Source organism: Heteronotia binoei, chromosome 1 (assembly GCF_032191835.1).
Source record: "Heteronotia binoei isolate CCM8104 ecotype False Entrance Well chromosome 1, APGP_CSIRO_Hbin_v1, whole genome shotgun sequence".
In the NCBI taxonomy this organism is placed as follows: Eukaryota; Metazoa; Chordata; class Lepidosauria; order Squamata; family Gekkonidae; genus Heteronotia; species Heteronotia binoei.
Genome location: NC_083223.1, coordinates 8,516,102 through 8,540,951, shown reverse-complemented (window position 1 = coordinate 8,540,951; position 24,850 = coordinate 8,516,102). Strand labels below are relative to the sequence as shown.

Sequence of the window (24,850 nt, the reverse complement as noted above, 5' to 3'; positions counted from 1 at the left end):
TTGCCCTTGCGTGTTCCCACAGAGATAGGGTTGCCAGCCTCCAGGTGGGGCCTGGGGATCTCCCGCTTTCACAGCTGATCTCCAGCTGGCAGAGATCAGCTCCCCTCGAGAAAATAAGCAATATAAGATAACCACCGGAAGCAATGGAACTTTCATGCAAAGCATGTAATATGTGTATTTAGTGAGGTTAAACAAAAACAGAACTAAAGAACACTGAACATTCTTGACATTTTCCCCACAAAGTCTCTCAACAGTCGCAAAGAATGAAAGCCTCTTCAAACAGGACTTAGTGAAGACGTGGGTGAAGTCTTTAATTTCTTAGTGTCCCACTTGTGATGGTACAGAGAGAATAAGGAACCACTTTTAAAAGGACTCCTCACGGTTTCAATAGTTAGTTCTTCCTCAGCCTCTTTCTCCCGAGATTACACGGAGCCACAGCTGTACTCTTTACAACATGAATCCACGCATGCTCTAATTTGCTGCTGCTGGCCCCTTGAGAAAATGGCTGCTTGGAAGGCTGGACTCTATGGCATTGTCCCATGCTGAGGCCCCTCCCCTCCCCAAACCCCACCCTCTCCCAGGTCCACCCCCAAAGTCTCCAGGTATTTTCTAACACAGACCCTGGCAACCCTAGTTCATGATTCTCCATTTCCAGGGTTTGAGTCCAATAGAACCTTAGAAACCAACAAAATTTGGGGCGGGTGGTGGGGGGAGAATATGAGCGAGAGTCAAAAGTCCCTAAAAATCTTGTGACTCTCAAAGATTCTGCTGGACTTGAATCTGATTGGTCTACTGCAGACAGACATGGCTCCTCCCCTTTGAAACAATGTTCTAATGTTGATTATCTCAGATGGTGCTTGAGCGCCCCCTAGTTAACTGTGCACCTTCCTCTCGATTGCCATGGAAATTTCACTTGTGCAGGCTTCTCAGCCCACAGAGATGGAGTACAGGATGTTTCCAAGTCAATGCCGTTATGTATTTGCTGTGTTATGTATTGTATCTCACTGGGTTCTTGTTGCCTGAGCTTGAGACAGGCACTCCTTGCAAACCAGGATCCTGAAGCTTGCAAGAACAAGCCAATCAGGATGCTAGGCATGGAACAACTTGTAACAAAGAGATGCAAATGCATAATTCTGGAGTGCGCCAGTAGGAGTAACTGTTGCTTGCTAGGGGTGCGGTTAATGATGGCCACAGTGTATATATTGAGTGAGTTGCCTGGGTTGTTTGTGACTGTTTCTTCTTGCAATAAAGTGTTCTTGGTTGATTCAGAGCTGACTGAACTCATTTTTCAACAGATGCCACGGCCCTTATGGAACCATCACCAACTTAAAATGTGCTTGGGTCTCGTTACCTGAGAAGACCGATTATGACCTGGGGCACGCAGCTAACGCCACACCTGTTTGACAGCGGTGAGGTCAGGCAAGGACCCATTCAGGGGCTCTGAATCACTTTTCGGTACTGGAGTGAGTCTGAGACAAAGCAGGACTGAAGCAGGCAAACGTTGAGGTGAGGCGAGGTCACTTCCTGAGAATGAAAAGAAAAACGACGCTTGGAGGAGAGCCATCTCTGAGAAATGCTCAGCTCTGTGGGGAGTGAGTCAAGAGTCCCTAGAAAGGTACACAGGAAGAATAAGTCTTCTTTTGCTTTCCACATGTGATTAACATGTGGAATTCACTGCCGCAGGAGGTGGCGGCGGCTACAAGCATAGCCAGCTTCAAGAGATTGGATAAAAATATGGAGCAGAGGTCCATCAGTGGCTATTAGCCACAGTGTGTATATATAGATATAGATATAGATAATTTTTTTTTGGCCACTGTGTGACACAGAGTGTTGGGCTGGATGGGCCATTGGCCTGATCCAACATGCCTTCTCTTATGTTCTTATGTTCCATTGGTATGTTTCCTGAGGGCCTCAAGGCGAAATATTCAGCCCCTCAACCCCTTTTGGTTGATAGCGTCTTTCCCCGATGACTGTCCATTTCTTAGGGTTAAGAACATAAGAGGAGCCATGTTGGATCAGGGGTCTCTGTCTGGGGCAAGTGGTGCTCTGTATTCTTGGTGCTTGGGCGGGGGGGGCAGCAATGGGAGGGCTTCTAGTGTCTTAGCCCCACTGATGGACCTCTTGGTGGCACCTGGTTTTTTTGACCACTGTGTGACACAGATTGTTGGACTGGATGGATCACTGGCCTGATCCAACATGGCTTCTCTTATGTTCTTATTCAACAAAACAGTGGACAAACCCCAAAGACTGAGGATATCATCTCCCACATCTCTGTGTACTATCTATTAGTCATGTACAAGAACTAGGTCGGATCACACACACACAGGTGTGTGTGAAAAACAGAGTCAAAGCGAGAGTTTTCCAAATCTGCCAGATAGCTAATGTATCGCTGCCAACAGCCAACCCGCGAGTCGCCCAATCATGGAACTTTTTGATCTGCTCTCGAGAATAATCGCGCCTTTGTCCCTTCCCCCCGCCCCCTCGACTCCATCTACAAATCTGGTTCAGGGAGCTAGATCATTATAGATCTGGGAGGTTTGCTAATTAGCCTGGGAGTAAATTACATCTCCAGCCCATTCCAAGGAAATAATTTAATTGCCATTCAGCATTTCGAGCGAGCAATTGCAGTGGTTTACAAATCCACCTACTTAACCTGGGTACAGGAATGCACTGCCATTCAGAGAAAGTACAAGGTGAAAAGAAAACAGGCAAAAAGGAGCAGATATTATTTTCCCCCATTCTGGCATAGGTTGTAAGCATATTTTTTTAAGGTTGCACTGTTAAGAGAACCAAACAACTTCCTCTCATTGGGTTTGCAATGCACAGGCGGGGGTCCTATAAGATAATTACTCTGAGCCTATAAACTCTGAGCCTATAAGATAATTACTGCAATTAAAGGGCTTTTTTGTCGTTGCTAATGGTGGTGAGTTACCACTTACGGTGGCTTGCATATTAAATATTGACCAGTGAGATGATAATGACACGACCTCTGTGAAGAGTTTGACCTTTGATGCATGGGACCATGCTTCTGGGTGACTGAATAATGCCGAAGTATTTAATTGCAGGTCACAGGAGAGCCAGTTTGGTGTAGTGGTTAAGTGTGCAGACTCTTATCTGGGAGAACAGGGTTTGATTCCCCACTCCTCCACTTGCAGCTGTTGGAATGGCCTTGGGTCAGCCATAGCTCTCTTATCTGGGAGAACAGGGTTTGATTCCCCACTCCTCCACTTGCACCTGCTGGAATGGCCTTGGGTCAGCCAGAGCTCTCTTATCTGGGAGAACCGGGTTTGATTCCCCACTCCTCCACTTGCAGCTGCTGGAATGGCCTTGGGTCAGCCATAGCTATAGCAGAGGTTGTCCTTGAAAGGGCACCTTCTGGGAGAGCTCTCCCAGCCCCACCTACCTCACAGGGTGTGTGTTGTGGGGGGAGAAGATACAGGAGATTGTAAGCCGCTCTGAGTCTCTGATTCAGAGAGAAGGGCAGGGTATAAATCCGCAGTCGTCTTCTTCTTCTGCAGGCAAGCGCAGATGGATTGCTATGGGGCAGGGTCACAATGGGAGGGCCAAACACCTTCCATTTTGGAAACCAGGAAGACAGACGAGAGCCTGTGACCCTGAGTGAGTCTACCCAGTTGTTAAATTGGGGGGGGGTCAATGCATGAAGAGACCGATTAGTAGTGGTGAATCAAAGCTCTTTCATTGTGATTGCAGCATAGTCATGACAGGCTTAGATCGCTGAACTGGGCCAACGGGGTCAACTATATACATTCCAAAGTTCCTGTGTTAGAATGCCATTGTAGGACTGCCAAGTTCCTGGGCCAGGCGGGGATTCTCCCGCCCTGGAGGTTCCCAACTTGCCGGCCCACATTCGGCTGGCAGGGGGATCCTCCCCCAACATCGCCAGTGTGATGACATCACTCAGAAGTGACATCGTCACGCTGGTGACATCGCGCACTGGCCACTCTAGGAGTTTCTGGGAAAACTCTATGGTTTTCTCAGACGCTCTAGCAGTTTGGGACGGAAACTCTATAATACCAAATTGCTAGAGCATCTAGGGAAACCGGAAGCTCCTAGAGCGGCCGGCGCATGATGACATCACTTCCAAGTGATGTCATTGCGCCGCGCTCGCAAAGCGTGTGCGAAGACAGTCCTCCACTAGAGGCCATGGGGGACTTGACAACCCTACGTCATTGGGTCATTTGAACCAGCAAGGGGCTGGTGATTGGACCAGAGAAGCAGGGATTTGGATCCTGATTCTCACGGTTCTCACGTCCCCAAGTTCAGTCCTAAAGGCTCCAATGAGCCAGGCAGGAACTATTACTCTACATGAAACCAGGGCTTTTATTGTAGCAGGAACTCCTTTGCCTATTAGGAGGGTGACGAAGATGGTGAGGGGTCTGGAGACCAAGTCCTATGAGGAAAGGTTGAAGGAGCTGGGGATGATTAGCCTGGAGAGGAGGTGGCTGAGAAGTGACATGATCGCCATCTTCAAGTCCTTCAAGGGCTGTCGTATAGAGGATGGGGTGTTGTGGGGGGAGACGATATAGGAGATTGTAAGCCACTCTGTTTTCTGTGGCCCCAGAAGGTAGGACCAGAAATTAAATCAAAAGAGTTTCCAGCTCAACATTAGGAAGAAGTTCCTGACTGAGAGATGAGATGGCTGGACAGTGTTACTGACGTAACAAGCACGAATTTGAGCAGACTTCGGAGGATGGTGGAAGACAGGAGGGCCTGGCGTGACTTGGTCCATGGGGTCACAAAGAGTCGGACTCAACTGTGCAACTGAACAACAACAAAACACCTGAAAGTCATGGCAACCTCTGGTGATTGACCCCTTCTGGGGGCCTGAAGGATATTCAGAGAAGTGGCTGAATAAAGCCTGCCCCAGCCTCCAGTTCTGGTATTCTTTGGAGATCTTTCATCCAAATACTTGCCAGAGTCGACCCTGCTTAACTTCCAGGATCTGACTGTTAGGCAACACTGACGAGATCAGGCTTGCCTGACATATGCGGTCTGGACACTAGTTTGACATTCTTAACCAGGGCGTTTTTTTGTAACCTGAATCCTTTTGCATATTAGGCCACACCTCCCTGATGTAGCCAATCCTCCTGGAGCTTACAGGGCTTTTAGCACAGGGCCTACTGGAAGCTCCAAGAGGATTGGCTACATCAGGGTGTGTGGCGTAATATGCAAAGGAGCTCCTACTGCCCCGAAATCCCTGTTCTTAACCAGTATAGCACACTGGCTCTAGTATGTAGAATCATAGAGCTGGAAAAAGAAGAAGAAGAAAAAGAAGCAGACTGTAGATTTATACCCCGCCCTTCTCTCTGAATCAGAGTCTCAGAGCGGCTCACAACCTCCTTTATCTTCTCCCCCCACAACAGACACCCTGTGAGGTAGGTGGGACTGAGAGGGCTCTCTCAGAAGCTACCCTTTCAAGGACAACTCTGCGAGAGCTATGGCTGACCCAAGGCCATTCCAGCAGGTGCAAGTGGAGGAGTGGGGACTCAAACCCGGTTCTCCCAGATAAGAGAGCTCTGGCTGACCCAAGGCCATTCCAGCAGCTGCAAGAGGAGGAGTGGGGACTCAAACCCGGTTCTCCCAGATAAGAGAGCTCTGGCTGACCCAAGGCCATTCCAGCAGGTGCAAGTGGAGGAGTGGGGACTCAAACCCGGTTCTCCCAGATAAGAGAGCTCTGGCTGACCCAAGGCCATTCCAGCAGGTTCAAGAGAAGGAGAGGGGAATCAAACCCAGTTCTCCCAGATAAGAGAGCTCTGGCTGACCCAAGGCCATTCCAGCAGCTGCAAGAGGAGGAGTGGGGACTCAAACCCGGTTCTCCCAGATAAGAGAGCTCTGGCTGACCCAAGGCCATTCCAGCAGCTGCAAGAGGAGGAGTGGGGAATCAAACCCAGTTCTCCCAGATAAGAGAGCTCTGGCTGACCCAAGGCCATTCCAGCAGGTGCAAGAGGAGGAGTGGGGAATCAAACCCGGTTCTCCCAGATAAGAGTCCAAGCACTTAACCACACACCAAACCGGCTCTCAGGAAAGGGCCAGAAAAGCCATCTTGTCCACCTCTCTGCTCAATGCAGGATCAGCCTGAAATATCCTTGACAAGTGTGGGATGTAGGATGTGACGCAACCGGGGAGAGGGAAAAAATACATATAATTTGCAACTTTTCCTGGCTGTCCATCTTAATCCTGTGACTTCAAAGTCAGACAGAGGAAGGAATCTACGGGATCTGCCGAAAACAGCACAGACCTCCGTGAGCCCTTTGATTTTGCACAGATGACTCAGAAAGGCCTGGTGAAGAGATGCAAATGGCAGAACAGAATGTGCCTGTCGCAAAACAGAGCCTGATTCTTGTCGAAATATCAAAGATTATTTTGGAGCGACGTTCCTCCAGCACAACAGTTCTTTCAGCTCCCTTTGATGTGCATGTGTGGGGCGGGGTGGTTGGGGAGGGGAGGGGGAAGAACTCTTAAATGAAATGCCTTGACTTTCACTGTACCCTAAAGGGTTTGGTCAGGGCTGAGTTAAAACCAGGAGATGCCAAAAACATAGCCCGAACAGGGTGTGAAGGAGAAGAAGAAGACTGCAGATTTATACCCCACCCTTCTCTCTGAATCAGAGACCCAGAGCGGCTTACAATCTCCTCCCCTCACAACAGACACCCTGTGAGGTGGGTGGGGCTGAGAGAGATCTCACAGAAGCTGCCCTTTCAAGGACAGAGTCTCAGAGCAGCTCACAATCTCCTATATCTTCTCCCCTCACAACAGAAGTGGGAGGTGGGTGGGGTTGAGAGGGCTCACCCAGAAGTTGCTCTTTCAAGGAGAAGTCCTAAGAAGAAATTGGATTTATATCCCGCCCTCCACTCCAAATCTCAGTCTCAGAGCAGCTCACAATCTCCTTTATCTTCTTCCCCCCCAACAGACACCCTGTGAGGTGGGTGGGGCTGAGAGAGCTCTCCCAGAAGCTGCCCTTTCAAGGACAACTCCTGTGAGAACTATGGCTGACCCAAGGTCATTCCAGCAGCTGCAAGTGGAGGAGTGGGGAATCAAACCCGGTTCTCCCAGATAAGCACACTTAACCACTACACCAGAAGAAGGAGGAGGAGGGGGGGAAGGGGAGGAGATTTAATTTATACCTCACTCTTTACTCAGAGTCTCAAAGCGGCCTCCAGTCTCCTTCCCTTCCTCTCCCCACAACAGACACCCTGTGAGGTAGGTGGGGCTGAGAGAGTTCTTTCGAGAACAGCTCTGAGAGAACTTGTGACTGATCCAAGGTCACCCAGCTGGCTGCATGTGGAAGAGGAGTGGGGGATCAAACCCCGCTTTCCGGATTAGAGTCCGCCGCTCGCAAGCACAACACCAAACCAGCTTTTCCAATCCCCTTGCAATGCCTTTTGTACAACGGGACTTTACTGTGTGAAACGTAGGGTTGCCAAGTCCCCCTTGGCCTCCGTACCATAGAGCTTCCCTCCCAAATTGCTAGAGCATCCGGGGGAAACCATAGAGTTTCCCCAGAAGCTCCTAGAGCAGCCGGCAAGATGACATCACTTCAGGGTCATCAGAAAGCGTAGGGGGGAGAATGTCTGCTGGGCACTCCATTATTCCCTATAGATATAATGGAGAATTGATCCAAGGGTATCTGGGGGTTTGGAGGGGCTGTTTTTTTGAAGCAGAGGCATCAGATTTTCAGCATAGCATCCGGTGCTCCTCCTCAAAACACCCTCCAAGTTTCAAAAAGATTGGACCAAGGGGTTCAATTCTATGAGCCCCCAAATAAGGTGCCCCTATCCATCATTATTTCCAAGGGAGGGAAGGCATTCAAAAGGTGTGCAGTCCCTTTAAATGTGATGGCCAGAACTCCCTTTGGAGTTCAGTTCTGCTTGTTACACTCTTACCCCTGGCTCCACCCCAATGTCTCCCGGCTCCACCCCAAACGTTCCCAGATATTTCTTGAATTGGACTTGGTGACTCTAGCTGAAGGTGAAATAAGAGAGTAAAAATTCAGTTTTCTCCCAGGTCATCTCCCACAACGATATTAAAGATAAACTTTGCCTTAGAAATTATTTATTGAACACTAAATAGCAGCAAGCAATATAAGCACACACACACCCTTCTAGGGTTGCCAATCCCCAGGTAGGGACGAGGGATCCCCCGGTTTGGAGGCCCTCCCCCTGCTTCAGGGTCATCAGAAAGCGGGGGGGAGGGGAGGGAAATGTCTGCTGGGAACTCTTTTATTCCCTATGGAGATTTATTCCCATAGAAAATCATGGAGAATTGATCCACGGGTATCTGGGGCTCTGGGGGGGGGGCTGTTTTTTGAGGTAGAGGCACCAAATTTTCAGTATAGCATCTAGTGCCTCTCTACAAAACACACACACACACCCCCCCCAAGTTTCAAAAAGATTGGACCAGCGGGTCCAATTCTATGAGCCCCAAAAGAAGGTGCCCCTATCCTTCATTATTTCCTATGGAAGGGAGGAATTGAAAAGGTGTGCCGTCCCTTTAAATGTGATGGCCAGAACTCCCTTTGGAGTTCAATTATGCTTGTCACAGCCTTGATCTTGGCTCCACCCCTAATGTCTCCTGGCTCCACCCCCAAAGTCTCCTGGCTCCACCCCCAAGGTCCCCAGATATTTCTTAAATTGGACTTGGCAACCCTAACTCTAGCTGAAGGTGAAATAAGAGAGTAAAAAGTCAGTTTTCTTCAAACAACACACAACAACACATTTTATTTATATCCCTCCCTCCCCACTGGAGCAGGCTCAGGGCGGCTCGCAACAAAATTCATTTAGTTATACATTGAGTTATAAGAACATAAGAGAAGCCATGTTGGATCAGGCCAACGGCCCATCAAGTCCAACACTCTGTGTCACACAGTGGCAAAAAATTTTATATACACACATACACTGTGGCTAATAGCCACTGATGGACCTGTGCTCCATATTTTTATCTAAACCCTTCTTGAAGGTGGCTATACTTGTGGCCGCCACCACCTCCTGTGGCAGTGAATTCCACATGTTAATCACCCTTTGGGTGAAGAAGTACTTCCTTTTATCCGTTTTAACCTGTCTGCTCAGCAATTTCATCGAATGCCCACGAGTTCTTGTATTGTGAGAAAGGGAGAAAAGTACTTCTTTCTCTACTTTCTCCATCCCATGCATTATCTTGTAAACCTCTATCATGTCACCCCGCAGTCGACGTTTCTCCAAGCTAAAGAGTCCCAAGCGTTTCAACCTTTCTTCATAGGGAAAGTGCTCCAGCCCTTTAATCATTCTAGTTGCCCTTCTCTGGACTTTCTCCAATGCTATAATATCCTTTTTGAGGTGCGGCGACCAGAACTGCACACAGTACTCCAAATGAGACCGCACCATCGATTTATACAGGGGCATTATGATACTGGCTGATTTGTTTTCAATTCCCTTCCTAATAATTCCCAGCATGGCGTTGGCCTTTTTTATTGCAAACGCACACTGTCTTGACATTTTCAGTGAGTTATCTACCATGACCCCAAGATCTCTCTCTTGGTCAGTCTCTGCCAGTTCACACCCCATCAACTTGTATTTGTAGCTGGGATTCTTGGCCCCAATGTGCATTACTTTGCACTTGGCCACATTGAACCGCATCTGCCACGTTGACGCCCACTCACCCAGCCTCAACAGATCCCTTTGGAGTGCCTCACAATCCTCTCTGGTTCTCACCACCCTGAACAATTTAGTGTCATCCGCAAACTTGGCCACTTCACTGCTCACTCCCAACTCTAAATCATTTATGAACAAGTTAAAGAGCATGGGACCCAGTACCGAGCCCTGCGGCACCCCACTGCTTACCGTCCTCCATTGCGAAGACTGCCCATTTATACTCACTCTCTGCTTCCTATTACTCAGCCAGTTTTTGATCCACAAGAGGACCTGTCCTTTTACTCCATGACTCTCAAGCTTTCTAAGGAGCCTTTGATGAGGAACTTTATCAAAAGCTTTCTGGAAGTCAAGGTAAACAACATCTATCGGGTCTCCTTTGTCCACATGTTTGTTCACCCCCTCAAAGAAATGTAACAGGTTAGTGAGGCAAGATCTTCCCTTGCAGAACCCATGCTGAGTCTTCCTCAATAACCTGTGTTCATCAATGTGCCTACTCATTCTGTCCTTGAGTTAAAATACATTAAATTATAACTAACAATATAAACCAACAGGTAATTAAAACTTCCAGGTCATCTCCCACAACGATATTAAAGATAAACTTTGCCTTAGAAATTATTTATTGAACACTAAATAGCAGCAAGCAATATAAGCACAACCCTCCCCTTCCCTTAGTGCCCGAAGCACCTGCTTAATTGGCTTAGTGGTTAATCTAGGTCTGGGTTTGGTTTCTTAAACCTAGGCTCCACTCACTCCCTGAGGTTTTAGGGCAGGTAGGTAGCATCTAAATCGCTTAAGTAATTACACACAGGCATAGGGTTGCCAAGTCCACTTCAAGAAATATCTGGAGTCTTTGGGGGCGGAGCCAGGAGCAAGGGTGTGACAAGCACAATTGAACTCCAAAGGGAGTTCTGGCCATCACTTTTAAAGGGACGGCACACCTTTTCAATGTGGCTCTTACATTAAGCAAGTTTGGCAACCCCTGATCTGAACAGTATCAGGAACCATTTGGTTACTCGATGGATTGCCAATAAACTGTAGATAATCATGTAATTCCCCTATACATCTCTCTTACAAATACCTTGTGGGCCGTGCGTTAGGTAACCGTGGTTTAAACAAGTACTACATTATGTAAGCGTATTAATAGCTGCTATCGGTCTTACAACATAAGTGTTCTTTCCGTATGACAGAGACATATTTGAAACCTGTGATCCCTGAATCATCCTTTCCCTAGAAATGTGATCACACGTCCCTAATGCCAATAAAAATGACATCATAAAGAAAGCCGTGGGAACCGGCAGCAGTGTTTTCCCTGCCTCAGGAGTCATACTTGACGGGATGCAGTAGGGTTGCCAAGTCCAATTCAAGAAATATCTGGGGACTTTGGGGGTGGAGCCAGGAGACTTTGGGAGTGGAGCCAAGAGCAAGGGTGTGACAAGCCTAATTGAACTCCAAAGGGAGTTCTGGCAATCACATTTAAAGGGACCACACTCCTTTCAGATGCCTTCCCTCCACTGGAAATCATGGATAGGGGCACCTTCTTTGGGGGCTCATAGAATTGGACTCCCTGGTCCAATCCTTCTAAATCTTGGAGGGTGTTTTGAGGAGAGGAACCAGATGCTATGCTGAAAATTTGAGGCCTCTAACTCAAAAAACAGCCCCCCCCCCACAGAGCCCCGGATACCTAAGGATCAATTCCCCATTATTCCCTATGGGAATTGGTCTCCATAGGGAATAATGGACAGTTCCCTCCCACCCCTTGCTTTTTGATGACCCTGAAGTGCGGGGAAGGGCCTCCAAACTAGGGGGTCCCCTGCCTCCAGCTGGGGATTGGCAACCCTATTTGTATCTGAAGATGATACAATTTCTAGAGCAATGGTCCCCAACTTTTTTGAGGCTGAGTGGAATTCTAACACAGAGTGCAGGCACAAAATGGCTGCCCCAGAAGGCGGAGCCAGCCACAAAATGGCTGCCGCAGCTTACACTCAGTTATACAATGAAGTTCCTTGTACTGTGGTGATAACGGCTGCCAAAGCAATGTTTTTAAAAACGCACACAGTCAATCAAATCCCTAGTGGCCAATCGGAAGCCTCGCTGGACCAAAGCCACACATGGCTCCGCCCACATTCTTAAAACACATGGTGGGCCCCACCAGGAAAGGTGTGAGAAGGGTTCCCAGGGAAAACAATGTTTGGGACCTTCTCTCTCAGGCGTCAGAGGCGCAGCCTGAAGCAAAAGGCCCCTCTCCTTCCAAATGTTGTCAATACATGACCTCGCATATTTAAGAACATGGAGTATTTACATAATATCATTTTGCATGTTGTATTTAACTAGGGTTGCCAAGTCCAATTCAAGAAATATACAGGGACTTTGGGGGTGGAGCCAGGAGACTTTGGGGATAGAGCCAGGAGCCATTGGGGGTGGAGCCAGGAGCAAGGGTGTGACAAGCCTAATTGAACTCCAAAGGGAGTTCCGGCCATCACGTTTAAAGGGACAGCACACCTTTTTAAATGCCTTCCTTCCATAAAAAATAATGAAGGATAGGGGCGCCTTCTTTCGAGGCTCATAGAATTGGACCCCTTGGTCCCATCCTTTTGAAACCTGGAGGGTATTTTGGGGCGAGGCACTGGATGCTATGCTGAAAATCTGGTGCCTCTACCTCAATAAACAGCCCCCCCCCCAGAGCCCCAGATACCCGCAAATCAATTCTCCATTATTTCCTATAGGAATAAGTCTCCATAGGGGATAACAGAGTTCCCAGCAGACATTTCCCTCCCCTCCCCCCGCTTTCTGATGACCCTGAAGCGGGGGGAGGGCCTCCAAACCGGGGGATCCCCTGCCCCCACCTGGGGATTGGCAACCCTCTATTTAACAGTGATTGTTTTCATGAAGAGCCCTGAAGGCTGATTCAATATACAGCCAAATAGGCTTCCTGTTTGACCCTGTGAATGCTAAAGGTCAAAGGTGAAGGCTTGGGCAGGTACATATTGCCTACTCACTTTAAGAAATGGTATTGCTATCATCATCACCACCATCACCAGGTCCTTTTTGCAGGAAAAGCCCAGCGGGAACTCATTGGCGTGTTAGGCCACGCCCCCTGCGATCACCGTTGTTTCACACAGGTCTTTTTTTGGTAGGGAAAAAGCCCAGCAGGAACTCATTTGCATAGCAGGCCACACACACCCCTGATGTGTTCCTGCTCAAAAAAAAAGCCCTGATTCATTATCAGGCCTCAGACTCAGCAGGGGCTCACAGGAGCACAGCTCCTGAACCTTTCTGACAGTTCCCCCCCTCCTCCCCACCTACCTACCTTGTCCATTGAATAGGAGGTGCAGCTGCATAACAATCCCTGGATTAGGAGAGCAGCCAGCCAGCCATCCACCAGGGGCTTTGCCACGCCCCCAGCAGCCCTCATTATCCCGTGGAGAAGCCCACCGCCACCCTTTCTCCGCTTCCTATGTGATTTTGGGCAGTGGGTGGCTTGCTGGCCTTTTGACTGGGAGGGGGCAGCGAAGGAGAGTCCCGGGTGAGTAAGGCCTGCTTGGTCTGACTGGGTCTCTAGCCAGCCCAAGCAGGCCTCGCTTGCCCAGGGCTCTCTTTTCTTGCATCGGGTTGCTTTTAGCTGGTTGGGGGGGGGGCAGCACATGCTAATGAGTTATACTAATGAGCTCCGCCGCCTATTTCAGGGGTGGCCAACGGTAGCTCTCCAGATGTTTTTTGCCTACAACTCCCATCGGCCCCAGCCAGCACGGCCAATGACGGGCCGATGGGAGTTGTAGGCAAAAAACATCTGGAGAGCTACCGTTGGCCACCCTTGACCTATTTATTAATATCAGCCGGGTTTGCCTATTCCGGATTTGGAAATTCCTGGAGATGTGAGGTGGGCTCCGGGAGGGCAGGGTTGGCAATACCTCAAGGAATAAGGCCATAGAATTCATACGTCCCAGCTGCTGACACACAGTAAGCCCCAGGGGCCGTTTTGTAGAAAAATCGGTGGCGGAGCTCATTAGCATAACTCATTAGCATATGCCGCCCTCCCACCAGCCGAAAGCGACCCGATGCAAGAAAGGAGAGTCCCGGGCAAGTGAGGCCTTCTAGGCAAGCAGGTTCTAGACAGTAATGAGGCGAGGTGGTAGTGAACAGAGCTCTTTTATTGAATACAGCATGGTATAACGCTGCCTAGGAAGACTGAGAGCTAAGGCCACAGTGCCCCCTATATTTACACACCCGGAGTAACTGTGACTGGACCCTTCAAACCAGGATTGGAGCAGGGCAGCAGGATTTGGATCCTACTGCCTGTTGTTCCCGGGTCCCCCAAGCTCTGTCCTTCAGGCCCAATGAGCCAGGCAAGAACTCCCGCTTATACATACAATTCTAAGCACATATACAACACGAACCATCACTGGAGTGCATTGACAGTGGATTGAAAGTGCATTAACCAGCATGGGAAAGCTTAAAAAACCCTTGCAAAACCCAAAGGGCTTCTACAGTGGATCTAAGGTGCATTGTTTCCAATTGTCCCTCCCCTCCCCTCCCCTCCCCAGCGGTAAAATCCTGCTGCAAAGTGCACTGAAAGAGGTTGCAAAGTGCATGATTCAGCCCCCAGGAAAGCACTTTAGCGGCACTTTATCACGAGGCCGAAGCTTTCTTTTGCTGAGAGTCCTTCTTTTGCTGAGAGACACCTTACGGGGTGTCTGTTGTGGGGGAGGAAGGGAAAGGAGATTGTGAGCCGCTCTGAGACTCTCCGGAGTGGAGGGCGGGATATAAATCCAATATCATCTTCTACCTCACAGGGTGTCTGTTGTGGGGGAGGAAGGGAAAGGAGATTGTGAGCCGCTCTGAGACTCTTCGGAGTGGAGGGCGGGATATAAATCCAATATCTTCATCTACCTCACAGGGTGTCTGTTGTGGGGGAGGAAGGTAAAGGAGATTGTGAGCCGCTCTGAGACTCTCCGGAGTGGAGGGCGGGATATAAATCCAATATCATCTTCTACCTCACAGGGTGTCTGTTGTGGGGGAGGAAGGGAAAGGAGATTGTGAGCCGCTCTGAGACTCTTCGGAGTGGAGGGCGGGATATAAATCCAATATCTTCATCTACCTCACAGGGTGTCTGTTGTGGGGGAGGAAGGTAAAGGAGATTGTGAGCCGCTCTGAGACTCTCCGGAGTGGAGGGCGGGATATAAATCCAATATCATCTTCTACCTCACAGGGTGTCTGTTGTGGGGGAGGAAGGGAAAGGAGATTGTGAGCCGCTCTGAGACTCTTCGGAGTGGAGGGCGGGATATAAATCCAATATCTTCATCTACCTCACAGGGTGTCTGTTGTGGGGGAGGAAGGTAAAGGAGATTGTGAGCCGCTCTGAGACTCTCCGGAGTGGAGGGCGGGATATAAATCCAATATCATCTTCTACCTCACAGGGTGTCTGTTGTGGGGAAGGAAGGTAAAGGAGATTGTGAGCCACTCTGAGACTCTTCGGAGTGGAGGGCGGGATATAAATCCAATATCTTCATCTACCTCACAGGGTGTCTGTTGTGGGGAAGGAAGGTAAAGGAGATTGTGAGCCACTCTGAGACTCTTCGGAGTGGAGGGCGGGATATAAATCCAATATCTTCATCTACCTCACAGGGTGTCTGTTGTGGGGGAGGAAGGTAAAGGAGATTGTGAGCCGCTCTGAGACTCTCCGGAGTGTAGGGCGGGATATAAATCCAATATCTTCATCTACCTCACAGGGTGTCTGTTGTGGGGAAGGAAGGTAAAGGAGATTGTGAGCCACTCTGAGACTCTTCGGAGTGGAGGGCGGGATATAAATCCAATATCTTCATCTACCTCACAGGGTGTCTGTTGTGGGGGAGGAAGGTAAAGGAGATTGTGAGCCACTCTGAGACTCTTCGGAGTGCAGGGCAGGATATAAATGCAATACCTTCATCTACCTCACAGGGTGTCTGTTGTGGGGGAGGAAGGTAAAGGAGATTGTGAGCCGCTCTGAGACTCTTCGGAGTGGAGGGCGGGATATAAATCCAATCTCTTCATCTACCTCACAGGGTGTCTGTTGTGGGGGAGGAAGGTAAAGGAGATTGTGAGCCGCTCTGAGACTCTTCGGAGTGGAGGGCGGGATATAAATCCAATATCTTCTTCTATCTCACAGGGTGTCTGTTGTGGGGGAGGAAGGGAAAGGAGATTGTGAGCCGCTCTCAGGCTCTCCAGAGTGGAGGGCGGGATATAAATCCAATATCTTCTTCTACCTCACAGGGTGTCTGTTGTGAGGGAGGAAGGGAAAGGAGATTGTGAGCCACTCTGAGACTCTTCGGAGTGGAGGGCGGGATATAAATCCAATATCTTCATCTACCTCACAGGGTGTCTGTTGTGGGGGAGGAAGGTAAAGGAGATTGTGAGCCACTCTGAGACTCTTCGGAGTGCAGGGCAGGATATAAATGCAATATCTTCATCTACCTCACAGGGTGTCTGTTGTGGGGGAGGAAGGTAAAGGAGATTGTGAGCCGCTCTGAGACTCTTCGGAGTGGAGGGCGGGATATAAATCCAATCTCTTCATCTACCTCACAGGGTGTCTGTTGTGGGGGAGGAAGGTAAAGGAGATTGTGAGCCGCTCTGAGACTCTTCGGAGTGGAGGGCGGGATATAAATCCAATATCTTCTTCTATCTCACAGGGTGTCTGTTGTGGGGGAGGAAGGGAAAGGAGATTGTGAGCCGCTCTCAGGCTCTCCAGAGTGGAGGGCGGGATATAAATCCAATATCTTCATCTACCTCACAGGGTGTCTGTTATGGGGGAAGGAAGGTAAAGGAGATTGTGAGCCTCTCTGAGACTCTTCGGAGTGGAGGGCAGGATATAAATCCAATATCTTCTTCTACCTCACAGGGTGTCTGTTGTGGGGGGAGGAAGGTAAAGGAGACTGTGAACCGCTCTGAGACTCTTCGGAGTGGAGGGCGGGATATAAATCCAATATCTTCTTCTACCTCACAGGGTGTCTGTTGTGAGGGAGGAAGGGAAAGGAGATTGTGAGCCACTTTGAGACTCTTCGGAGTGCAGGGCAGGATATAAATCCAATATCTTCATCTACTTCACAGGGCGTCTGTTGTGGGGGGAGGAAGGTAAAGGAGATCGTGAGCCACTCTGGGACTCTTCGGAGTGGAGGGCGGGATATAAATCCAATATCTTCTTCTACCTCACATGGTGTCTGTTGTGGGGGGAGGAAGGTAAAGAAGACTGTGAGCCGCTCTGAGACTCTTCGGAGCGCAGGGTGGGATATAAATCCAACATCTTCTCCTCCTCAAACAGCCGACTTTTCCACTACTGAGCATTTCACGTTCCTCTCCTGGTTGTAAGAGGTTCCTTCCCTTTCTCTCTCTCTCCTCCCCTTCCTTTTCCGCGAACTACACTTCCCGTGCTCCTTCCGGGGGAGGTGCATTTTTATGAAGTCACCCTCTTTCCCCTCCACCACCCCCCCTTTCCCTCTTTCCCACTCCTCCGGTGTATGTGTGCGATGTGTGGCGGAGGCGCCGACCCAAAGGACTGGAGGCTGGCGTTGGAGGTGGGTCGCGCGTTCGGGCCCCGGCCACCAAGAGGGGAGGGGGCGCCTGACTCTGCAGCTCTGTCGTGTGGGGGGAGCTCAGCGCCTCTGGCCCCCCAAGCAGTAATCTCTCTTGCTCCCCACCGCCCCTGCTCCTGGCCTCCGGTGCATGGGGGGTGGGGGTGGGGGACGGGGCTCGTTTAATTCGTTCGTTCGTTTTTGGGGGGTGAGCCTGGATTGATTGGCACCCGTCGCGAGGGGGCCACGGGGGAGAAGGCTGCGTCGTTTTGCAACCCCTCTGCTCCCCTTCTCGGGTTTCTCCCGTCCGCCGCTCGTGCGCTCTTGGGTAAGTCGCCCGGGGATTCTCGAGTCGCGTCTAAGAGGAACGATTCTCTGGTTTGGTTGGATTTTTTTATTTAATGGAAGGGAAGAGTGGCAGAGGAAACGGGGGAGGGGGGTGTGTGATGATGACGACGACGCCTCCGTTTTGACTCCGGATTCTGCTTCCTTCCCCCCATATTATTATTCCTGCCCCCCTCCCCCCTCTTTCTATCCGGCATGGCTCTTTTCTCCTTCTCGGGTTCTCTTCTGTTTCTTTGTCCTTTCGCCTGGCTAGGGAAATGGCACCGGCGCTTTTGAGTTCGGCCAGCCTCTTTTCTTTTTCCTTGGGCAGCGAGGAATCTCTGGTCGGCTCGGTGGGAGGTCTTTTGTCACACATCTTTCTGCCAGGACTGGAGGGGGGGGGGGTTGGGGAATATTGGGTGCAAAGGGGGGAAATTAAAAAAAAAACATAAAAAGAAGCAACGGCAGTGCATTTGTTTCTCGATCGGTGCAGATATTCTAAAATCCGGCCTTCTTTTGGGACAGGATTTAAAAGGGCAACACAGGAGTTTTGTTCTTTTGTGTTCCACCTATGAGTTTTCTTCCCCTGCGGGTCACTTTAATTCTTACCCCCTCCCCTCCCTTTCAGAATTGTCTCCTTCACTCATAGGAAACTCGACCCCCTCCCCTTTTTTAAAAAAAAATTATGATGGGCTTGTGACCTTTATGAAGTTTTCTCTTTGGAAATTCGGTTCCTGGAGCCTCTTTTTTCTTCCCCCCACCCTCCGGTAAATTCAGCAGATGTATACCGCCTTGTTAGCAAAACATGCTCGAGAAATAAAAAATTCCCGGTTCGCTTCCCCGAAATCTTTAAATCGCTGTGGTAGCTGATGTGTCGGTGTAAATCGATGTGGTAGTATTGCCTTTAAAAGAAACCGGGGGGAGAAATTGGCACGATGAACTGACATTTTAAGGGGAAGGGGGGTTGTTGTCTTTTGTGTTTAAAGGAGGGCTTGTTTGATTCGCCCGAAGAAGAGTCGGGGTTCTTTTATTTAAAGGATTGTTTTTAGAAATGCTATAGTTCTGAGCACTGATTCTTGCTTTGGATCCTTACAATCTGCGGGTATGGGGCTTTGTAGTCCTCTGTGTTGTAGGCATTCTCCCCCTTTGGAAGGCCGTGGGTTTGTTTTGGGTGCCAGGCTCTCAATGCAAGCTTTGTTCCATTTCCTCTCGCTCCCGTTCTCACTTCCTAGCGACTGAACTCCGGGGTTCTCTGTTCTGAATTTGAGCCGTAGAGCGAAGGAATAAAGCTCTGTTTCCCATTTTTCATTTGTAATGAAAAGGGGAAGGGAGGGGGAAGAGAAAGAAAGCCCAGAGTTTCCTGTTCTTGTTTTTCCGTCTCACCCAGAAGATATAGTGAACAGGCAGGATTTATTTATTTTTCTCAGTACCTCTCCGCCGTCTCTGTGTTACCGTTTGGGGGAGTTGGGTTCTCCAGCGGAGGTCAATACTGGCGTGCTTGTATTAAATGGATACTTGTAACCTTACAAGGGATTTTGGGGGAGGAGGGTAGGGAGTAAATGCCTAGCTCAGGGGTGGCCAAACTGAAACTTGAGAGCCACATGTGGCTCTTTCACACACATTGCGTGGCTCTCGAAGCCCCCACTGCCCTGTCAGCCAGCTTGGAGAAGGCATTGGTCGCTTTAAATCACTGCTCTGAGCCATGCCAGCTGGCAGGCAGCTTGGAGAATGCATTTTAAAGTTGCTTACTTTATACTTCTCTCTCTCCCATATTTCTTCCTTCAAGTCATACAGTTGGAAGGGATCTCCAGGGTCATCTAGTCCAACCCCCTGCACAATGCAAGAAACTCACAAATTCCTTCCTTCCTTCCTTCCTTCCTTCCTTCCTTCCTTCCTTCCTTCCTTCCTTCCTTCCTTCCTTCCTTCCTTCCTTCCTTCCTTCCTTCCCTCCTTCCCTCCTTCCCTCCTTCCCTCCCTCCAACATCTGATGTTCATGTCTTGTGGCTCTCAGACATCTGACATTTATTCTATGCAGCTCTTATGTTAAGCAAGTTTGTCCCCCACCCCCTCCCGGCCTAGCTCTTCCAACTTGTCCATGGATTAGAGATGTTTAGTATTCGAGCATATTGAGAGATGGGGAAAATACTGCAAAATTAATCTTTCCTTCTTGAGGTAGTTGAGGACCTGCTGTTGATTTTGGACCCGATGGGGCTAAATGAGGGGTCCTTAACCTTTTTTGAGCCTGTGGTAACCTTTGGAATTTGGAAACAGTGGGGTGGGCGGAGTCACAGAATGGTGGCCGCTGGAGGCGGAGCCACAGAACGGCAGCCGCAGGAGGCGAATCCAGTCACGCCCAGGAGGCTGCAGCTCCCCCCCCCCCCAGTCCCTTGTGCTGTGTTGGCAGGTTTCAGTGACTTGAAAACATCTGCACAGCCAATTGAAACTCCAGTGGCCAATCAGAAGCCTTGCTCAGCAAAAGATCCACCTAGCCCTGCCCACTTTATAAAAAAAACCTTGGTGGACATTAAGAAAAGAATGGGCAGACGCTGTGCTGCTCATGGGCATCAGGTTGGAGATCCCTGCAGTACAGGATATCATCAGGATACCTTTCCTTTGGCTGCACACTATATTTTATTACAAGAGCGTCAAACATGCAGTCCAGGGACCGAATCAGGCCCCTGGAGGGCTCCTATCAGGCTCCCGAGCAACTGGCTGTCATCTGCTTCCTTCTCTCCCTCTCTTGCTTCCTTCTGCATCACAGTTTGCTTTGCAAGGCTTGCTCAATCGCACTGGAGCTACAGAGCAAAACTTCTATTTTCTCCATTGGCTGAGGCTCCTCCTTGGGGGAGGAAGGGGGGGGGAGGCAGAGCATGTTTTTCCAGGCTCTCTCAATTGCACAGCAGAGCTGCTGAGCCAAGCCTCTCTTCCTTCTGTTGGCTGAGGCTCCTCCCCTTCCTGGTCCCCTGGGGAAGGAAGGAAAGAGCCAGAGCTTCCTTTGCCCAGTTCCCTGGATCCCATGAGAGAAATGCAAATAAAGCGCCTTTAAGACCAACAAGTGCTAACGTTTTAAGCATGTTTTAAGTTTTAAAAAAACCCATATATTTAATTGTGTTTGTGTTGTTTATAAAGTTTATATCTCTGCTATCTCATCATAAATAGGTACACACATGGCCTGGGCCAACCTGACATGGCCCAGCCCGACCCGACAAGGTCTCATTTATGTCAGATCCAGCCCTCATAACAAATGAGTTTGACACCCCTTTATTACATATACAAAGAAACATAGAGTTGGAAGGGACCTCCAGAGTCATCTAGTCCAAACCCCTGCACAATGCAGGAAACTCACAAATACTTCCCCCCCCACACACACACACAGTGACTTTTGCTCCATGCCCAGATGATGGCAGAAACCCCTCCAGGTTCCCTGGCCCAATGGGCCTGGAGCAGGATAGCTCACAAGACTTCACAGCTTAGAGCAGGGGTGTCAAATGTGAGGCCTGGGGGACGGATTGGGCCCCTGGAGGGCTCCTATCAGGCCCACAAGCAAGTCTGCTTCCTTCCCCCTCTCTCTTGCTTCCCTCTGTGTCACAGCTTGCTTTGCCAGGGTTTCTCAATTGCACGGAAGCTATGGAGCAAAGCCTCTGTTTTCCCCATTGGCTGAGGCTCCTCCTTTGGGGAGGAAGTGTGTGTGTGGGGGGAAGGAGAGCTTGCTTTGATACAGAACATAATATTGCGAGAGTGTTAATACTTTAAACAGGTTTTGTTTTAAGCATTTTTTTCAAAAAAAAAAATCTTTACTTGCGTTTGCTTGTGTCCTTGATAAGGCTTCCTGGCATTACATTTTGTGACGCACACGGCCTGACAAGGTCTCATTTATGTCACATCTGGCCCTCATTAAAAACGAGTTTGACACCTCTGGCACACCATAGAAAGATCATAGAAAATAGACCATTCAACAAACTGATAAATGTATAATAATACAGTATACATATACAACTCCTCTTATGGGAATAGAAGTATCCAACACAGTAGTGCATAATCTAAAGCAGGGGTGTCAGACATGTGGCCCCAGGGGCTGAACAGGCCCCCAGTGGATTCCTATCAGGCCTCCGAGCAACTGGCTGTCATCTGCTTCCTTTTCCCTCTCTCTTGCTTCCTTCTGCATAACAGCTCGCTTTGCAAGGCTTGCTCAATCGCGCAAGAGCTACAAAGTATCTATTTTCTCCATTGGCTGAGGCTCCCCCCTTGGGGAGGAAAGGGAGGGAGAGGCCAAGCTTGCTTTGCCAGGCTCTCTCAATCGCACAGCGGAGCTACTGAGCCAAGCCTCTCTTCCTTTTAGTGGCTGAGGCTCCTCCCCCTCCTGGTCCCCTGGGGAGAAGGAAAGAGCCAGAGCTTCCTTTGCCCAGTTCCCTGGATCCCGTGGGAGAGATACAATGAGAGCACTTTTAAAACTAATGCTAATGTTTTAAGCATGTTTTGAGTTTTTCTTTAAAATAAATCTTTGTTTTTGTCTGTGTCCTTTATAAAGTTTATATCTCTGCTACCTAATCTTAAATAGTTACACACATGGCCTTTTCCACCACAGCCAGGCCCGATAAATGTCAGATCCGGCCCAAATAAAAAATGAGTTTAACACCCTTGAACTAAAGGGGTTGAAGATTCATTGAATGATCTACTCTTGGAAAAGGTTTGCGCCGAAACAGTCCAATTATCGACCGCATACTGTAGAGAATGTTGTTGTCTAGTTCTGGTTTTGAGAAATTGGCCTACATACGGGTGGCATATATTCTAACTTGAGAAAACTGCACTTTATGTACTTCTGCCTCTCCGTTTTGGATTTTTGTATCGCGATTCGTGTTTTGCCATTGTACATTCTCTATTGACTGATTGCATTCTTTTGGTATTTCCGATATATCGTTTTGTTCTTGTTTCGTATTATTGACTGGGTGAAGTTTGTGTTTTCTGAGATCTCAGAAGCCTTTCAGAAGAGAGGCAGGTGGGAAACAGCAAGGCTTTTTTTTAATAGTAGGAACTCCTTTGCTTATTAGGCCACACCCCCTGGTGTAGCCACTCCTCCGAGAGCTTATGGGCTCTTAGTACAGGGCCTACTGTAAGCTCCAGGAGGACTGGCTCCATCAGGGGTGTGTGGCCTCAGGGATGGAATTCTAGCAGCGCCTTTGCATATTAGGCCACACCCTCATGATGTAGCCAATCCTCTTGGAGCTTACAGTAAGCCCTGTACTAAGAGCCCTGTAAGCTCCTGGAGGATTGGCTACATCAGGGGTGTGTGGCCTCGGGTGGAATTCTAGCAGGAGTGCCTTTGCATATTAGACCACACCCTCATGATGTAGCCAATCCTCTTGGAGCTTACAGGAGGGCCTGTACTAAGAGCCCTGTCAGCTCTTGGAGGATTGGCTGCATCAGGGGTGTGTGACCGAATAGGCAAAGGAGTTCCTGCTACAGCAATGGAACCAGGACTGGGCTATTTCATGTGGGCAACTTGCTTGTGGTGTGCCTCGCACCAACACCGTTCTCTTTTAGGCACCGATCCAAAGCATTTCTGTACACTCAGGCATTTAACGAAGGGACGGATCTTTTAGCACCATTTTTATAAAGTGCTTTTTTGAGTCAGAAAACTCTTATTTGAAGCTAGACTGAGCAGCGAATAGCACAGGTAATTAGGCTTTGGTGCTCTGGCTGGGTTTCTTTTAAAATCCCTGGGTTTTAATTAACAGCTTTTAATAGCATTGCCAGGGGTGGAATTCTAGCAGGAGCTCCTTTGCATGTTAGGCCACACACCCCTGGTGTAGCCAGTCCTCCAAGAGCTTAAAAGGCCTTTTTTTTGTAAGCTATTGGAGGATTGGCTGCATCAGGGGGTGTGGCCTAATATGCAAAGGAGCTCCTGCTAGAATTCCACCCCTGAGCGTTGCCAACGCCAGTGCTCCTCGGGGTGTCGAACTCATTTGTTATGAGGGCCGGATCTGACATAAAGGAGAGCTTGTCGGGCCGGGCCATTTGTGTCATAAAATGTAAGAGGAGAGATATAAACTTTGTAGCAGAGTAGCAGGTAGCAGAGATATAAACTTTTTAAAGGCAAACACAGTTAAAGATTTTCAAAAAAACCCCAAAAACATTAGCACTCATTGGTCTTAAAGGTGCTTTCTTTTAATCTCTCTCGTGGAATCAAGGGAACTGGGAAAAGGAAGCTCTGGCTCTTTCCTTCCTTCCCCAGGGGACCAGGAGAGGGAGGAGTCTCAGCCAACAGAAGGAAGAGAGGCCTGGCTCAACAGTTCTGCTGTGTGATTGAGAGAGCCTGGCAAAGCAAGGTCCTCCTCCCCCCATTTCTCCCCAAAGGTGGAGCCTTAGCCAGTGGAGAAAATAGAAGCTTTGCTCTGCAACTCCTGTACAATTGAGTAAGCCTTGCAAAGCAAGCTGTTATGCAGAAAAAAGCAAGAGAAAGGGAGAAGGACACAGACAATAGCCAGTTGCTCAGGGGCCTGATAGGAGCCCTCCAGGGGCCTAATTTGTCCCCCGGGCCACATGTTTGACATCCCTGCATGAGGGACCTTATGTCCCTTCAAGTCATACCCTTTATCAAGAAAACTCTTCCCTATTTCGTGACCCTGCCTTTAAACTTTGCTTGTATTAACCTGAAAGCTGCACATTGATTTATTATTATTTTTTTTACTGCAAAACGAAAAGAACCATCTAGAGAACACGGTTGCGTTCGGAAATTCAAGAGACTTCCTGAACACAAAGTACATGCTAATGGTCCGTATCGTAATGATCAAATCGTAAAACTCGCCATTTAAGAGAGCTCTTTCAGAGAACCTAGGAGTCGTTCAGAACTTTCCCTCATATCGCCTGCTTGCTTTTTTTGCGCTGTAGCAAGTCCGTTGGGTTATAGAACAAGAACAAAGGGCAATTTGGGAAACGAATGCATTTCTTTGTGTTCTCGGCAAACCCACAAGGCGGAGCAAGATCATTCACTCAAATGCGGAACCCGTCCCGTGCTCACAGTAGGGTTGCCAATCCCCAGGTGGGGGCAGGGGATCCCCCGGTTTGGAGGCCTTCCCCCTGCTTCAGGGTCGTCAGAAAGCGGGGAGAGGGGAGGGAAATGTCTGCTGGGAACTCTGTTATTTCCTGTGGAGATTTATTCCCATAGAAAATCATGGAGAATTGATCTGCGGGTATCTGGGGCTCTGGGGGGGGGGCTGTTTTGGGGGTAGAGGCACCAAATTTTCAGTAGAGCATCTAGTGCCTCTCCACAAAATACCCCCCAAGTTTCAAAAAGTTTGGACCAGGGGATCCAATTCTATGAGCCCCAAAAGAAGGTGC

The 24,850-nt window shown here is 49.1% G+C and overlaps 1 protein-coding gene across 1 annotated transcript in view; it reads left to right on the top strand.

Annotated features, from left to right (window-relative positions):
* The first annotated feature begins 17,007 nt into the window (after window positions 1-17,007).
* The window catches only part of PELI1 (pellino E3 ubiquitin protein ligase 1), a 147,708-nt gene continuing 139,865 nt past the window's right edge, over window positions 17,008-24,850 (top strand). Inside the window, exon 1 of the mRNA XM_060230641.1 lies at window positions 17,008-17,191. The gene's annotated coding sequence lies outside the window, so the exon portion shown is untranslated. The remainder of the gene's footprint in view (window positions 17,192-24,850) is intronic.